Source organism: Eschrichtius robustus, chromosome 14 (genome assembly GCF_028021215.1).
Source record: "Eschrichtius robustus isolate mEscRob2 chromosome 14, mEscRob2.pri, whole genome shotgun sequence".
Classification (NCBI taxonomy): domain Eukaryota; kingdom Metazoa; phylum Chordata; class Mammalia; order Artiodactyla; family Eschrichtiidae; genus Eschrichtius; species Eschrichtius robustus.
Genome location: NC_090837.1, coordinates 41387809 through 41407052, shown reverse-complemented (window position 1 = coordinate 41407052; position 19244 = coordinate 41387809).

Here is a 19244-nt window from a genome sequence, read left to right as displayed (position 1 = left end):
AAACATTGTGTGTAAGAACAGCTCCTTTGCCCAACATTGTGGGTGGAAAGCCATAAAGATGTAGAGGAACAATTGGGACACTTGGATCACTGAGAAAGGAAAAGAATTTAGTATAACTTGTTGGGCCCACCTTACTGAGAGTGAAAAGCCAGAAAGTCTATGTGGATGGCTGTGGGAAGCTCTATGGCACATCCAAACCAAAGTCAGTTTAGTGGTAACAACTACTTACGGGACCTTAGCCTAATGGGGTCAATGTGATCAGGTCCCAGGTTTATTTCCTAAATGTAAGAAGCTAATACTCAGTGTCAACAGAGGGTCTGGTGGATCAAACAGCTTTTGCCTCCTGAAAAAAGAGAGCCTTCGGAGAATTAGGAGCTGGGCTAGGAGTAATTGATGAAGAGGAATTCACTTTTAATGAGGAAAGATATTTTGAAGAAAACAAGTGCTCCTGGAGCAAATGGGGAACCTCCAAGGCATTTTCCTCCAGGAGGAAAGTTAAGGATGGCAACACAGCACTGGGAAAATGGGCTTTGCAATCAGAGCAGGCACCAAGATAACCTGCCCAAACTCAGCAGTGGGAATGAGCTTGTATATCAGCACAGCTGGGCTCTTTGGTATCTTAACTCAAAGGAGTCTGAGCTATCTGAGGCCCCAGAGCCAGAGATTCTCACGCATGGGAGATGTGTGGGCTACATAGTCTGCGGAAATTTGTAATTGGAGAACGCAACCTCTAGAGGCGCTCTTTAACAATTTCAGTGCCGCAACTGAGGGCGAACCGTTCCTTTCCTCTAACATTATTCACGGGCATTGGACAAACTTTAAACAGGACTAGAGGGCTCCCCAAGGAGAAGAGATAAACCCAGCTGTGGGACACGTCTCACTGGGAACCACTATCTCTCAAGCCATGTATCAGAGAAAAGGAATTTGACTGTGTTTTCAAGAGGTTTGGAGTCCTAAAATAACAGAGACATGGTCTCTAACCTAAATTCCTATGAGAAGAGGTAGATTTTATTGAGATGGACAAAATAATGATATGTAACTATGTCTGATTTATATTGTACCGTGTATCCATGACACTGCTGTATGGTGCAATACACAAATCATAGGTAAATTTAATATTGTAGAAGCTAATCAAATTTATGATATTACTGAGGTGGTTGATCAAATGTTGTGAGATTAGATTAAAACTCCCTCATGATGTTATCCCTATGGAGGAGAAGTGGCCTGAAGAAAATTTACATTTGATGATTGACAATTAGTAATCTCTCTCACCCAATAGATGTGTACATTAAAGTGCAGATTACTATAAGTCAGGGAGACAAAAGTATTATGAAGTTAGTCCAAAATATGAGAAAGTTTGTGCTATTCTGTGCTAATATTATTGGATTGTTCATCTGTTTAAATCCATACCAACCTCTTGTTAGTTATTATAGATGTTTGCAGTTTGGTGAATTTTGATTGTCTCTGTGATTATATGATGCTTTAAGGCAAGTAATTACTGTCAAACCAAGAGTTATCATTAGGTCTAAAAAGGCCTTGCTCATAGGTCAGGGAGCTAGACTGTGCTATGAGGGGTAATTCCAGAAGACCTGGAGTTGGCCAGATCAAGACATGAAATGTGCTGATTAATAGTGTTGCTTTGTAACCATGAGTCTGAGGAGTTTCTGGCCAGTCTGTTCCAGCTTTCAGCATTGTTTATTGGTAACAGTGAGACTAATGATTTGTACCTGGTCTTCATGAGACCTCAGAGAGCTGTTGGGGCCGATTATGTAGCAAGAATATGCCTATGTGACCTGCAAGGTATAAGAAACCCTGGCTGAGACTCCGATTCTGGCTCCCTAGTTTCAAGGTGTTCCCTGTCAGTTTGTCCTCGTCCTAGAGAGGAAGCACATATGTATGGCCTTTACAAAAAGAGGACATCTGGAGCTCAGGCCTGACTTCTCCAGTGAGGCCTGACCCCTCACTGTAAAGCAGCCTTGCACTGTGATGCCTGTCTTTCCTCTATGCTGATGCTGTATCAGATCCCTTTCCTGCCATAAGCCACAGATTTGTAAGCATTTTCATTTTGGTTCCTGTGAGTCTTCCTTAGTGATCAAACCCTGTCTAACTGTCACTGTTAGTGCAGTTAAATTCCAGATACTTTAGGAGAAAAAGCAGTTACAGCCATAATTTCTCACCCTCATCTCCTCCTCACCTCCCCACCCCCATGCTACACACACACACACACACACACACACGTGCATACACACACTCTCCTGGGACAACAGCTCACATCTCTTGCCCAGCAGAAAGCAGACAGCCTAAATGATATACAGTGGAAACTTGAGTCTGTCAAAAATTGCAAGATACAAGAAAATACTGGGACTTGATCTTTTCTCTGGGGTTGGGGGGGGTGGGTAGGGAATCCCAGGAAATAGAGGGGAAAGGGCTTTGGTAAGAAATGGGGGTGATTAAAGAAGAAAGACGAGAAGGATGAGGCAGAAGAAAAATGAAAAGTAAGTCTGAGAGAGCCTTCACTTGGAGCACTGCTAAAGGCTTATGTCCTCACTCCTTGTGAGCCCAAGAAGGCTGAGTCACAAGACCAATGGCATAATACCCAAGCCACTCTCCATCCACAGTACTGGCCAGACTCTACTGAAAGTTTACAGTGAAGAGCTAACTAAACTTGCATCAAGGATCAGTGTGTATTCAGAACCAACAAAAGAGAAGAAGAGCCCAGAGCAGATAAGGAACAGCAAACTTGACAGGTGTCTTAATTTATGTTATCCCACAAGCAGATCCTGAGACAAAGATCTGTACAAGTAGTTTATTTGAGATATGATTCCAAGAGTAGGGGAAAAGTAGTAGTGGGAGAAGAGTGGGGAAAGGAAGCAAGCCAGGAAGGGTGCATTGAAGTTATACTTTGACTAATGAAATCTTAATCCTACTGGGACACTCTGGAAGCCAGTGTAGAACATCCTTCTCGGAGTTATTCCCGTAGTTGTGAGGGAGCCATAAATCATTGGCTAAAGATTGCTAGGGTTTGAGGGTGGCATTAATTCTCCAGTATTTCCAGCCTGAGGTGCGTATGCAGAGCAGTCTCAGGCCACCAGAGAATGCCGTCAGCAAAGAAATGCAGATGCTGGCAGGTGGGAGGTCAGCAGGTATGAGCTACAGCAATGGGGCCAAAGGAGATAACAGGCTGGGCACCGACAACATAGTTATAATCCCAAGGGCTTTTCTCCAGCAAAGAGTAATAGCAACCATGTTCCCAACTTTTACCTTTCTTAGATGGCAGCTAAGGCTCATTTTGTAGACAAGAAGGGGAGGGGTCTGCTTCATTGGTTACCCTGGGGGCTCCCATGTGGGGTTTTTGAACTTGGGTGCTAGGTCCAGCTGTATCATACTTTAGATTCATATCCTGGAACTGAGCCACCTGGGAAGGTACATGCCACCTCTTACCCAGTACTACCATGGACACAAACCTATTAGCAGATAGACACCAAGGGGCAAAATTGGCCTAACTAAAGATGTAAGTGTGCTCAGAATAGCCTCACAGAGTGAGCAGGATATGATAGAGGTTACTGTGACCTCGGTGCTAGAGTTGATGATGCGGTGAATGAGTGGCTGTTCCAAAGGGTAGATCCAGCTTTACTGAGAAAATGTGCCATGCGGGTTTTCACCATGTTGCAAGAGACCAAATGACCTGCAAAGCCTGAAATACTTCCTATCTGATCCTTTTACAGTGCTAACCCGCTATCATAAGCAACAAATGAGTGCCCAGACCCTAGTCAGGCTCTCACTACCTCCCACAGCAGAGGAGATCTCAAGGAGGAACCAGAAAGGCTGACTCATCAGCCTTACTGTCGTTGGGAGTCACCAAGACCACCTTCAGGTCCAACGATTTGCTAGAAGGGCTCGCAGAATGCAGCAAGTCTGTTATACTCACAGTTATGGTTTATTACAGCAATGGGATACAGATTAATATCAGCAAAGGAAAAAAGGCACAGAGTCCAGGAGAAACCAGGCACAAACTTCCAGTTGTCCTGTTGTCCTCTCCCAGTGAAGTCGTATGGACAGTGCTTAATTCTAGCAATGATGTGTAACAACATGCATAAAATATTGCCAACCAGCGAAGCTCACCTGGGCCTTGGTGTCCAGGGGTCTTATTGGAGATTGATCATATAGGCATTTAGCATCCACATGGCTGACCTTAATTACTTAGTCTCCAGCTCCCCCAGAGGTCAAACTGATATCACATAGCCCAAGATCCCCACCATGAATCACATTGTTAGCTAGACTATCTGGCTTGGCCAAGGCCCCAAGTAAACAAAAACACTGTAACGGGCAAGATATTCCAGGAGCTTAGGGGTTATTTCCTAGGAGCTGGTCAATGGCCGAACTATTCGTTAAAATATGAAGGGTTTGGACAACCCAGGCCTGCTGAGTTAATCCTTACTGCACCCTTACGTTTAGTGTTTCCCCAGAACTGGATGAATGATGGAGACATAAAGAAGTAGCTCAGGGGGATTTCCTTGGCAGTCCAGTGGTTAAGACTCTGTGCTCCCAACGCAGGTTGCATGGGTTCGATCCCTGATGGAGGAACTAAGATCCCGCATGCCGCACAGTGCAGCCAAAAGTAAAAAATAAATAAATAAATAATATATATTTTTTTAAAAAAAGAGGTAGCTCAGGAAAACATACCAAGAAGCTGGATGGAGAACAGACTGGAGAGTCCTCAGCCCTGGAGAATGAGGAGGTATGCTTCCTACACATCACAGTGGGCTCCTTCCTGGATACCCATGGATGATAAATGTTTTCAGCTGTTTTGTTCTCTGTGAGATCTTCCAAAAGCTCTCCACCAAGTTGAGGGCCATGAGACAGAGGCAACTAGCCAGAGCTGTGGCAGCTATAAAACTTAATGTCATTAAATAATAAGAAAGCTTTAGCAGCTACTCCTTTAGAAGTGCAAAAGGACTTAAATGCACAAACTGAAAAGCATACAGAAAATCTAAGGCAGCTTAACTTAAGAAAAAAAAGACAAAAGGTCAATATGTGAAAAAGAATAAAAGAAGGAAAAAGCTATAAAGAAAATGCAAAATAGTTTCAGGAAGAAAAGAGCTTGGTCTTTATACTTTTTCTTCATCCTAAATGTAAACCTGCTAGACAGTCCCTGCATGGTGATGGTTTTAGTCCCTTGTTTGCTGAAGGAAATGGAACACGTTGGAGACTGAAACCGAGCTGGACCCTGTGGGACTCCCTCATCTGCTGGATGAGATTAAGGCTCTTGCTCTGTCCCTCTATTTCTTTTTCTTTTTTTTTAATTAATTTTTATTGGAGTATAGTTAATTTACAATGTTGTGTTAGTTTCTGCTGTATAGCAAAATGAATCAGTTATACATATACATATATCCACTCTTTTTTAAATTCTATTCCCATATAGGTCATTACAGAGTGTTGAGTAGAGTTCCCTGTGCTGTACAGTAGGTTCTTATTAGTTATCTATTTTATATATAGTAGTGTGCATATGTCAATCCCAATCTCCCAGTTTATCCCTCCCTCCCCTTCCCCCCTTGGTAACCATAAGTTTGTTTTCTACATCTGTGACTGTATTTCTGTTTTGTAAATAGGTGCATTTGTACCATTTTTTTAGATTCCACATATAAGCGATATCATTTGATATTTCTCTGTCTGACTTACTTCATTCAGTATGACAATCTCTAGGTCCATCCATGTCGCTGAAAATGGCATTGTTTTGTTCTTTTTTATGGCTGAGTAATATTCCATTGCATATATGTACCACATCTTTTTTAACCATTCCCCCATCGATGGACATTTAGGTTGCTTCCATGTCCTGGCTATTGTAAATAGTGCTGCAATGAATATTGGGGTACATGTATCTTTTAGAATTATGGTTTTCTCTGAATATATGCCCAGTAGTAGGATTGCTGAATCATATGGAGCTCTATTTTTGGTTTTTTAAGGAACCTCCATATTGTTCTCCATAGTGGCCATATCAATTTACCTTCCCACCAACAGTATAGGAGGGTTCCCTTTTCTCCACACCCACTCCTTGCTATGTCCCTCTTGTCATGAGCAAGATGAATCTTTAACTCTGTGTTCAATTGCCTTCCATCCACTTTTTTTTCACCGTGACCGGATGAGGCAAGGTAATGATTATTTCTGTTCTTAGTTATACAAGCAAAGTTAATGAATTAAGTTAAAGGATGTAAACAATGTCAATAGGTCTTGGATCACTAGTCACAGTCCATGAAAAGAAAATTATTTCAATTCATTATTTAATAGCAAATTACTAGTTGTTGGTGGGATTTATTTATGTATATTTATTTTTATTTACAGAACTTGAATTTTTAAAGTATCATAAATATTTAAAAAGAATAGTTAAATTTACATCAGGAGTGATAGAAAAGGAAGGGAAATGGTACACAAGTTATAAAGAGACTTGACACTTCAATAAATTCAAATAGCATACCAAGAAAAAATTCTGAGCTTTGCTCCTAACCCATTCTATGTTCACACAGGGTAAGAAAATGAAATGTAGCCAACATGATTCATCGTTATTCTTTTTCCTGAATTTTATCTACTTGGCAGCCCATTGGCATGATCTTGCCACAACCTAAGGCTACCAGGCAAGATCCCCAAGGCTATTGAATTGCTTTCCCTTCTCACATAGAATTACAAAAAACAGTGCGGTTATCATGCACAGTCCATAAAATAAATCCATGTTTACTTTCTGGGCCAACCCACTCAGTGCCCCTTCACCATCTTATCTACAGTGGTTACAGTCATCCTGTTTACTTTTGCACGTTATCTTATACTACAGACAACGTCAGCAATGTATTTATCAGCCTTTCTTTCCTTCCCATTTCACACTGAACGCTCTCTAGTGTCTCCAGTTTAGAGACTGGAATTAAGAAATTGCATAAAACAAGTGTTTCATTGCTTTTTTAATAGCAAGGCCTTGAAAGTTAACTAAGCAAAAATACTGGCTGTTTTTGAAAGGGACTTTGTTAATTGTGGAAGAATGGAAAAAATCCTAGTATCTCTTGGGAGAGAAGTAATAATGAATAAATGCAAAGAAGAGTAAAGTTTACAAATGTAAAGAGTAAAGAGTAACAAATGGGGAAAATCACTTAGACTTTTAAAAAAGATCATTAGCATTAATTTGCATTCCATGAATGGAAAAAGAATCAAATCAACCCTATTTTAAGTCATATCTCTCTGTGTAATGTGTATTTTGTCTTTATCAGAAACATTTTCAAAAATCACAAGACTTTCAGCTGTATGCAGTTTAAAAATTCATAATGTTTCTAATATCAGATATCTTTATGCTGTTCAATATGTTTTGGTGATTGATTTATATTAATTGAAAATGTATTTTACAGAATGTGCTCTACTACACCAGAAGTTTTATATCTATATTTTATAAAGCCATTGTCCAAGATGGTGACAATCACATATATCAATGTTTATTTTTAATTTTTTATAGATATATAATTCAAATACCGTAAAATTCATCCTTTTAAAATATACGATTCAGTGATTTTTTGTATATTCACAAAGTTATGCACTTGAATTCCAGAACATTTTCATCACCCTAAAAAGAAATCCCATACCCATTAACAGACAGTTCCTATTCCTTCACCACCAACCCCCTACCTCCCAGTCCCTGGTAAATCACAGATGTACTTTCTGTCTCTATAGTTTTGCCTATTCTGGACATTTCATATAATTAGAATCATACACTATGTGCTCTTTTGTGACTGGCTTCTTTCACATAGAATACTGTTTTCAAGGTTCATCCATGTTGTAGCATGAATCAGATTTCATTCCTTTTTAATGGTTGAATAATATTCCATTATGTGGATATACCACATTTGTTTCATTCATTTATTGATGGACACTTCAATTGTTTTCACTTCTGGGCTATCATGAATAATGTTGCTATGACATTTGTTTATAAGTTTTTGTGTGGACATTTTTTTCCAATTCTCTTGAGTTTATACCTAAGAATGGAACTGCTGGTCAAATGGTAACTAACACTGTTTTTAACTTTTTGAGGAATGGCCAAACTGTTTCCTAAAACAGCTACATCATTTTGCATTTTAACCAGCAATGTACAAGGATTTCAATTTCTCCATATTGTTGCCAACACTAGTTATTTTCCATTTCTAAAAAAATTATTATGATATTATCCTAGTGGATATGAAGTGATTTCCCACTGTGGCTTTGATTTACATTTCCCTAATGTCTAATAGTGTAGAACATCTTTTCATGTGCTTCTTGGCCATCTGTATTTTGTCTTTGGAAACATGTCTATTTAAGTATTTTGTCTACTTTTCAATTAGGTTGTTTGTTACTCTGTTGAGTTGTAAGATTTCTTTCTGTGTTCTAAATACTAGGCCTTTATCACACCTACAATTTACAAATATTTTCTCCCATTCTGTGTGTTGTCTTTTCACTTTCTTAATAGTGTCCTCTGAAGCACAGAAGTTTTAATTTTGATGTATTCCACTTTATTTATTTTTCTTTAGTTGCTTGTGCTTTTGGTGTCATATCTAAGAAACCATTATCTAATCCAAGGTCATGAAGATTTACTATTATGTTTTCTTCTATGACTTTTACAGTTTTAGCTCTTACATTTAGGTCTTTGAGACATTTTGAGCTTATTTTTTATATATGGTGTGAGGTAGGAGTGCAGCTTCATTGTTTTGCACATGGATATCAAGTTGACACTGTTTGTCAGAAAGACTGTTTTTTTGCCCATTGAATTGTCTTGGCACCCTTGTAGAAAATCAACTGACAACAAATGTACAGGTTTATTTTTTGACTCTCAATTCTATTCCATTGATCTATATGTCTATCTTTATGCCAGTACCAATACTCTTCTTTATTTTTTATCAGTTTAACAATATCCTTATATTTTAAATGGTAAGGTTTTTTAAATCAAATTAATTTATTTATTTATTAATTTTTGGCTGCGTTGGGTCTTCGTTGCTGTGCATGGGTTTTCTCTAGTTGTGGCGAGCGGGGGCTACTCTTTGTTGCGGTGCGCGGGCTTCTCATTGTGGTGGCTTCTCTTGTTGCAGAGCATGGGCTCTAGGCACGCGGGCTTCAGTAGTTGTGGCACATGGGCTCAGTAGTTGTGGCTCGTGGGCTCTAGAGCGCAGGCTCAGTAGTTGTGGCTCACGGGCTTTGTTGCTCCACGGCAGGTGGGATCTTCCCGGACCAGGGCTTGAACCCGTGTACCCTGCATTGGCAGGCAGATTCTTAACCACTGCACCACCAGGGAAGTCCCAATATCCTTATAGTTTAAACACCAAATAAAATATATTTAAAGCTTGTGAAACAGAAATTTAAGATGACATGAAATCACTAGAAAAGCCAATGTTAAAGAGAAACCTCACTAACTTAAGATCAATATGAGATCACATTTTAGCGTTCAAACAATGTAGCTTCTTCCAAGCCCTTATAAAAACAAAAACAAAATAGCACAACAGTATAGTGGACAGAAAACAGAACTGAACAGTGTGATTTTCCACAGTCTTAAGTATAGAATTTATTTCCAAATCTAGTCATTATGACTATATTTAAACAAGTTAGGTAACATATACAAACATATAAAGCCTCAGACTTCTGGTTTTGCACGTAAGGAGCTTAGAAGTTGCCACTCCCTCTACCAAATGAAAAGGTGAATGGACCAAAAAATAAACTCTTTTTGGATGCATAAAAGAGAAAAGGACATAGAGCAAACCACTGACTCCAAGATTCGAGAGACAGACACAGAGTCCTGAGTTACCAGAGCAGAGCAGAGAGTCTGAAAACAGGAAATGCCACAGGAACTAGCACCAGGGTAGGAAACCTGAACTGTAATTAATTATTTTCTGGAGGATCAGTGCGGACAACTCTGAGAGTTGAAAACTCCACGGGGATCCAGTCACAGGGAGATATCCACAATACTGTGAGATTTACCTCCAGGAGCTTGACCAGGTTCCCACAGTAAATATCAGAAAAATCCCCTTATGCTTCCAGCAGGGGAAGGGGAAAAGGAACCACTTTGAAATATACCCGAGCACTCTGTTAACTCAGCCTGCCCAGCGTAAACTAGTTAACCGGAACCTGACCTGCTTGGGGCTTTATCAAACCCTAAAAAATATGGGGAAAGGGAAATACCCAGCTCTAGCCCACTCTAGCTATCCTGTCTTACCTAAGTGGGGAGAAAAAAATACCTGAGAGACCCTTGCAAAGTTCACAGTCCAGACGCATAGGCTCACTGAGAGACAGGGATCTAATCATAGAACGTAGAACACTTCCCCTGGCCCCCATGGACTGGATCCCCATGGAGTTTTTAACTCTCAGAGTTGTCGGCACTGATCCGCCAGCAAATCATCAATTACAGTTCAGGTTTCCTACCCCGGTGCTAGTTCCTGTGGCATTTCCTGTTTTCAGCACATTACTAAAGGGCTACTTACAGCAGTTTCTTTTACCCAGAATATCATGTCTGGCTATAAAGGAAAAAAAAAATCACAAGGCATACTAAAAGGCAAAAAACAATTTGAAGAGACAGAGCAATCATCAGAACCAAACGTGACAGGGATGTTGGAATTATCAGGCCAGGAATTTAAAACAACTATGATGAATATGCTAAGAGCTCTAATCGATAAAGTAGGCAGCATGCAAGAACAAATGGGCAAACACTAACTCGAAAAGATAGATGCAGCCCCATGTTCATTGCAGCATTATTTACATTAGCCAAGACATGTAAACAACCTAAGTGTCCATCAACAGATGAATGAATAAAGAAAATGTGAGATATATATTCTGTAATATTCCAGTTTTGAAAACAATGGCACACATTTGTTATCCTTATGTTGAGGGATGGCACACGTGTGTCACAGGCAACTCACAAAATCCAAGGGATAGGAGTACCAAAGAAACCCCCAGAAAATAAAGTTCAACCAGTATATCTATGAGAGTATCAGAATATGGATCTATGCTAATGGCTCATCTGTTGTCCAGTGCATCACCGGATTCTATCTTTGCTCCTAAATATCTTTGAAATCTGTCTACATAGTTTCATCTCCACTGCCATTATCCTATTCCAAACTATCACAATCTCTTTATTACTGCAACAGCCTCTTAAATGCGTCCCATTATTCACTTTTGTTACTTTTCAATGTATTTTTTGCCAAGTAAGCAGAACTGTGTTTCTAAAAGACAAATCTGATTGTTCCACTCTTCTGCTTAAAATCATTCAGTTGTTTCGTACTACTCATTTTAAGATCTTATCAGGGTCTACAAGATTCTGCTTGACTGATTCATTGCCTACCTCTTCTTCTTCATCTCACAAGGTTCTCTAGCCCCATGCACTCCAGCCACACTGACCCTTCATTTCCTCTAAGCAGAAGTCCTCAGTAAATTTATGACGAAAAAATGAACTGTTAGGTAGGTCCTTCCACCAATGCAATTCCCCAGATCCTTCATTTCAGTTGGGATTTTTTTCTCACACTCATCAGCCCCATGCCTTTGGACAGCTTCTGTCAGCTACTTTCACTGGAGTTTTCTTTCAGCTTTCTTCCTGCCTGTTACGTCACCACAGTTACAACAAAACCACTGCTACCCTAGACCATTTAGGGTCCTATTACTATTTTTAAAATTGTGGCAAAATATACATAAAATAAAATGTAGTATCTTAACCATTTTTAAGTGTACCATTCAGCAGTGTCAAGTATATTCACATCATTGTACAACCAATTTCCAGAACTCTTTCAACTTGCAAACCCCAAATCTCTATCTACTCCCAACAACCTCTCATTCTCCAGTCCTCTCAACTACTATTCCACTTACTGTCTCTATGAATTTGACTACTCTAGATATCTCATATAAGTAGAATTATACAGTATCTGTCCTTTTGTGACTAGCTTATTCATTTATCATAATGTCCTTAAGATTTATCCATGTTGTAGCATATGTCAGAATTCCCTTCCTTTTTACAGCTGAAAAGTATACCATTGTGCATATAACACATTTTCTGTACATACTCATCTGTTGATGGACCCTTGGGTGGCTTCTACCTTTTGGCTTTTGTGAATAATGCTATGAACATAGATGTACAAATATCTCTTCAAGACCCTGCTTTCAATTCTTTTGAGTTTATACCCAGAAATGGAATTGCTGGATCATATGGTAATTTTATGTTTAACTTTTTGAGGAATCACCATACCATTTTCCATAGTGGCTTCACCATTTTACATTCCCACCAACAGGGCACAAGACTTCCAATTTCTCCATACTCTTGCCAACACTTGCTATTTTCTGTTCTTTTGATAGTAACCATCTTAATGGGTTCAAGGTGATATCTCACTGTGGTTTTGATTTGCATTTCCCTAATGATTCATGCTGTTGAGCATCTGTTTGTGTGCTTATTGGCCACTTGCTTATCTTCTTTAAATCAATATCTATTCAAGTCCTTTGCCCATTTTCAAACTGGGGGCTTTTTGTTGTTGAGTTTTAAGAGTTCTCCATATATTCTGGATATTAGTCTGAATATCTTATCAGAAGCATGATTCACAAATATTTTCTCACATTCCATAGATTGCCTTTTCACTCTGTTGATTGTGTCCTTTGGCACAAAGAAGTTTTTATTTTGAAGTAGTCCAATTTATCTACTTTTACTTTCCTTGCCTGTGCTTTTGGTGTCATTTCCAATGAGTCCTATTCGTTTGTAAGCATTTTTATACTAGAATCAGATATAGATAAAACAAAAAAATGGAAAAGAAATATTGAGTTTAAAAGAATAAAAAGTTTCCCCAAAGAGTCAACATTGATGTCTACTTGATCCATACTATATGGTCTTATATTTATTGGAGCTCTATACTCTTTCTGTTTTCTTCTCCATTATGCAATTTAAACATCTAGTTCAAACCTATGGACATTTTCCTTCTATATATTCTAGAGTCTTACCTCTGACAAATTATTCAATCCTGCCAACATTCCTTCTTTGACAATATCTCTGCCAATTTTAAATCTAAATTACCCCTTGGCTTCAAGCTGTGCTGCTGTACTTGACTCCATAGTGGTATTTTGAAAGGAGAAAAGGCTCCTCTGGGATTTCTCATGCACACCTTCCTGCACAGCCCACAAGTAGAGAATCACAGCTGTACATGAGACATCAGCCTTTCTTCCTGCATTTCACTGCTAGTTTCATGACTCACTTTCCTGTCTGGGCTCCAAAGAGCATCTCCGACTTTGACTGGAGATCATCCCATAATGCTTATTTGGTCATTCCCTTTTTCGTTTCAAGGAAGTTTCTGTGGGTCCTCTCCTCAGGAAATCCAATTTCTCTGATGTCTGGCTTCTCCTTCATCCAACGTAATGCATCTGGGCCAGCGAACCAAAGCATTACACCCAGGCTGGCAGCATTCAGCAGGCAGCTAACTGAAGGGTAAATGAGTAAGACAGCAGAGCAACAGCAATGAAGGGGTATCTTAATGGCAGTGAAATGGCTTCACAATTAGAAAAACAGGTTAGACTTAAATGGCATCTACCCGATTGCCCAGCCCAGGACCTGAATGCCATCTTAACTCCTTTCTTTCCCGCAGCCCTCAAATCCAATGCCAAGTTCTCTCAATTTTACCTCCTAAATACACCTTAAATCCATCTACTTCCATCCATTCCCACCATCAGTAGCTCAATTCAGGCCACCATCATCTCTCACTGGCTTTTCTTTTGACGCTCTTTTGCATTGTAGGGGAGGAAAAATAATTTTCCCTCTACCATTCTGAGTTCTTGGCTAAAAACAGATTAACAAGAGAAAAAACAAAGAGAAGTTTATTAACACGTATGCCTCCTGTATACATTGGAGATACCTAGGAAAAAAAGAGTAAGTCTTCTGAGATGGCCCAAGTCACTACCTTAAATACCATTATCAGCTAAATACAAAAGAAAGATTTTTGGGGGGGGTGGGGTGGCATTGGGGAGAGGCAATTTACAAGAAGGTGAGAGAAGGAAATGTTTGGTAAGCAAAAATTGCCCTGCTTGCAGATAAAACTCTCAGGTAAAAATGTTATATCTGGTAAAGCTCTCTTCCTGGTAGAGGCCCCCTTTCTAATGTAAATTTTCTTTATAAATGTAGATTTCCCTTACAAAAGGGTAATTTCTACTCTGCTTTCAGAGCTTCTGCTGTGTTTGCAGTTTCTGGAAAAAAATTAACTCAAAATAACTCATATGCCAAAGAGAGATACATTAGGGTGGCATATTCAGCTATCTGTCAACACCAAGATCTTAATGATTATAGACCAATGTGATTTCACTTCTTTTACAATGAGAAATATACCAACCACCACCTACTGAGCTCCCACTGTGTGTGAAGCTTTAGACTAGTGACAGTTCGCACATTATCTCATTTTATTCAACCGTCCAAATATCCTATGAGGAAGGATTATTAGCCCCATTTTACAGATGAGGAAAGTAAGGCTCAAAGAAGTTAAGTAACTTGTCCAAGACGGTTTCCATGCCCAAGGCATGGAACCAAAATTTAAATTCAGCCCTGACTTCCAAATCTACTTCTCCTTGATTACAAACACATACTTGTGATTTATCTCTTGCTGTCAAATGACAAAATAATACAATTTGGTAACGAGTCTGATGGCCTTTATTCAAAGGAAAACAGTCCATGGATTGGTGGAGCACAGTGCCTTGCAAGCAGCAGAGCACTCTTCCTGAGAGATTTTGGGCAAGAGCAAGTTTTATAGCACATTAGAAGAGGCAAGGCAGAAATGGCATGATTGGCTAGGAGGTCAGGGATTACCTTTTAAGGTGAGCAGGTCCTATTTTCTAGGGTAAGGTAAACTGGCTAAACTGAATTGGAGGATTGTGATTGGTGTAAATTACGTTTCCTTGACAGTGCAGGCTGACTTAGATTTAGATTTGTGACATGGGACAGGCCACTGTGGCAACCTCCATTCTGTGGGTCCTGATATACAAATTAACTGTATCATGCCCCTAAACAGTATACAACTCAAAACCTGAGCTAAATGGAAAAAACAAACAAACAAAATACTCTCTAGGCTCAGAAACCCAAATCCTATCTGTTAGCATTATACTTCGGACTTGCCTCTTTCTCTTTCTACCTGGTCTACACCAGGGGTTGGCAAACGATGGATCACAAACCATAGTTTGGCTCCTGAGTTAGGAATGGTTTTTACATGTTGTGGTATTGTGATTTATAATTAGAAATATATATCTGGTCTTCATCCCCATTTCTGGCACAGAACTCCTAAAACCCTAGGAATTTCCTAAGTGACAAGAGCACTGGGAGAATTTTTCGTTAAAATATTTGGTCTTTTGTGATTGGTTCCTGAAATAGCTCCAGAGCCATAAGAATAAAAGGAATGTCTTGTTATTCATAACAAGCCCCTTTTAACCAATACCTGAGTTTAAGTTAATGGAGTGACTTTTGGAAAGCCCCTAAGGATGGGGGCTGGTTGCAGGGGAACCCAGCGTATGATTAGGAGGTTGAAACTTTCAGTCCCACCCCCAACCTCCCAGGAGAGGAGAGGAGCTGGAGGTTGACTCAATCACCAATGACCAATGATTTAATCACTCATACCTACATAGTGAAGCCTCCATAAAAATCCAAAAGGACAGAGTTCAGAAAGCTTCTCCATTGGTGAATACATGAAGTAGGAAGGGGGACACGCTCAGAGAGAGCCTGGAAGCTCCATACCCCTTCCCACATACTTTGCCCTACGCATCTCTTCCATCAGGCTATTTCTGAGTTATATACTTTTATGATAAACTGATAATCTAGTAAGTAAAACATTTTCCTGGGTTCTGTGTGCCGCTCTAGTGAATTAATCCAACCAGAGGAGGGTGTCATGAGAACCTCGGGGTTACACCAGGTTGGTTAGAAGCAACCTGAACTTGAGATTGGCATATGAAGTGGGGGAAGAGGCAGTCTTGTAGGACTGAGCCCTTAACTTGTGGGATCTGACATTATCTCCAGGTAGATATTGTCAGAACTGAACTGAATTGTAGGACACCAAGTTGGTGTCGCAGAATTACTTGATTTGTAGGAAGCCTAGTGTCAGAAGTGAAGTATTCTGTGAGTAGAGCTTTTGAGAGTAGACACACAGGAGGAGTGTTTTCCTTTACATATTTATACAACTGAAAAAAATAAAAAGAAGAATATTTCATGACACATGAAAATTACATGAAATTCAGATTTCTGCATCCATAAATAGTTTTGTTGGAACACAGCCATGCTATTATTAGTGTCTGTACTGATTATGATTGTTTTCACACTATGACAAAACTGAGAGCTGTGAAAGAGATGGTTCACAAAGCAAAAAATATATAGTATTTGGCTGTTTACAGAAAATGTTTGTCAACCCTTGGTCTATGGTCCTTGACCAGATTCAGAGTTCGCATTGTATCTCCCTAACTAAACAGTCTTTCAGTATCAGCCCATGGCCTGCTTAGCTCTTTATAACTTTTTCATAACTGAATACAGAAAAATTAGATAACTTGCCCAAGCTAGCAAGGCAAGCAAAAAGCAGACACAGGATTTGAACCTGGCAGTCTCCAGAGACCCAGCTCTAAGCTGTGACGCTATATTGCCTCCCTAGGGGAACCTAGGTAACCTAGGTTACTAAGAACCTGGTAACCCCAATGTCAATGTAAAATTCTAGGTACTGTTAAAATCCTCAGACATAGTCTATCTTAAATAAGAGGTATTGCTGTAGGACAGTTCTCCCCTAAGTAGTGAGGAAAAGATAATTATTTAATGGTTTTATTGGATGTGTAGCACATAAAAAGCATCTCATTTAACCCTCAGAAATATCCCAGACAGGGAGGAATCATAATCCACATTTTAATAAATTAGGAAGCTAAGAACAAAAAAAGATGATTTCCTGATAAATTCACAGATTTAGTATACCAGTGAGGTGGTGGTGGCATGTTGAAATTTATAGACTAGATGCTCAGATATGCAAAACTGTAACTGGATTTCTCTGTACCTGAACCAAACTAGATATCAAGCCCCATATTTGTATTCCTGGAAGGGAGGGAAATGTGACAGTATAAGATTACTCGGCCACCGCCGGTATAAAATGTAGTAGCCAAAGGTGTTCAGTTTCATTAGCCATCAGAGAAATGGAAATTAAAACCACAAAGTGATGCCCCTACCCACCACACAGCATGAGTGAAATGAGAGTCAGGTAATACCAAATGTGGACGAGCAGCAGCTAGAACTCTCATTCACTACTGGTAGGAGTGTAAATTGGTGCAACTACTTTGGAAAACTGCTTGGCAGTATGAGTGATGGGTGCTGGAGCTCACAAGAAGTGATGGTTGAATTTCCAGGAATTTTGTGAATCAACTGATTTCACATTGGTAGCTTGAAATTGGGCAGCTGGAGTATTTACACCACAGGAACTGGCTAACATTATAAATGAGCACCCACCCTAGAGCCAGTTGTTAAACATTTACCAGCAAACCATTGGGCAATAAAGCTCCACTATATATATCCTGTGACTCAGCAAATCCATTTCTAGGTATCCACACTTTAGGAATGTGTGCAGATAGGGCCCAAAAGCCATGTACAAGAATGTTCATAGCAGCATTATTTGTAATGGCTGGAAACCCAAATATCCATAAATAGAATTGATAAATCCATGTTCATTCAATGGAATACTATGCAGTAATAAGAATGAAAGAACTGCTACATGCAATAACCCAGATGAATCTCACAAAATGATGGAACAAAAGGAGCCTGAACAAGGGTACATGCTGTGTGATTCCTCTACATAAAAGGCAAAAAAGACCAAATTAATCTCTGATGATAAATCAGGGAGGTGGTTACTTGGCGGGGAGGAGAGCAGCAATGACTGAACAAAGGGGGGATTGTGGAGTGCTGGTATTGACCTTTTTTCCATCTAAGTGCTGGTTATTTAACTGCGTTTATTCTGTGAAAATTCATCAATAAAAAGTTTGATTTTAAAAATTAGTCACTTCCATAATTGGACAAGCAAAGGCAAAAAAAAAGGAACTTCAAATTAAATCTCATACCTTATAGAAAAATTAACTAAAAATAAATATTAGATCTAAATGAAAAACATGAAACTCTAAAAAGAAGAAAGTCTTTATGACCCAGGGTTAGACAGAATCCTTAGACATGACACCAAAAACATAATCCAAAAAAAATGGAAAAGAAAAAAAAAAGGTAAATTACATCTCATCAAAGTTAAATACTTTCACTCTGCAAAAAAAACTGTTAGGATGAAAAGACAAGCTACAAACTGGGAGAAGATATTTGCAAATCACATACCTAACAAAGAACATATATTTTGGTTTTGATAAATATACTTTAGTTATGTAAGATGTTACTACTAGGGAAAGTTGAATATTTTTACAACTTCTTGTGAGTCTATAATTATTTCAAAACAAAAAAGATCAATTAAGGGAATTCCCTGGCAGTCCAGTGGTTAGGACTCTGTGCTTCCACTGCAGGGGGTACAGATTTGATCCCTGGTCAGGGAACTAAGATCCTGCATGCCATGTGGCGCGGCAAAAAAAAAAAAAAAAAAAAAAGACATCAGTAGTTTTACCTACCAGACTGCCTATTTTTCCACATCTTTGACCGATATTCTAAGCATATTCTAATACAATGCTAATCGGGATATAACTGATGAGACTTTTCTACAGGGCAACTTGGCTGAACCAGTCGAGCTCTTAGAATGTACAAACATTTGACCAAGGAATTCCATTTCTGGAATTTTTCCTAAGAAAGTAATCAGAGATATATACAAAAATCTGCAGACAATGATTTCGTTTTTCATAATTGCTTATAATAGTGAAAAATCAGAAAAAACCTCAATATTGGAAACAAGTATAGTTTATACTACATAGTTAGTGTATTTTGATATACCCAGAATATAGAATACAATGTAGCCATAAGAAATTAAGCCATAGAAGAATATTTATTGACATGGGAAAATGTTAACAATATACTTCTATATGAAATATGCAGGATAGAAAACAGTATATACAGTTTAGTACCATTTTTATGGAAAGAAAAATAGCCATATATACAAAATCATGCATAGGAAAAAAATAGAAGGATGTACATACCAAATGTTAATAATGGTTATTTCTAGACAGTGGACTTACAGGTGACTATGCAATTTCTGCAATAAATTTTACCTGCCTTCAAACAGTATCTGCTTCATGCTATTCTTTCTTGG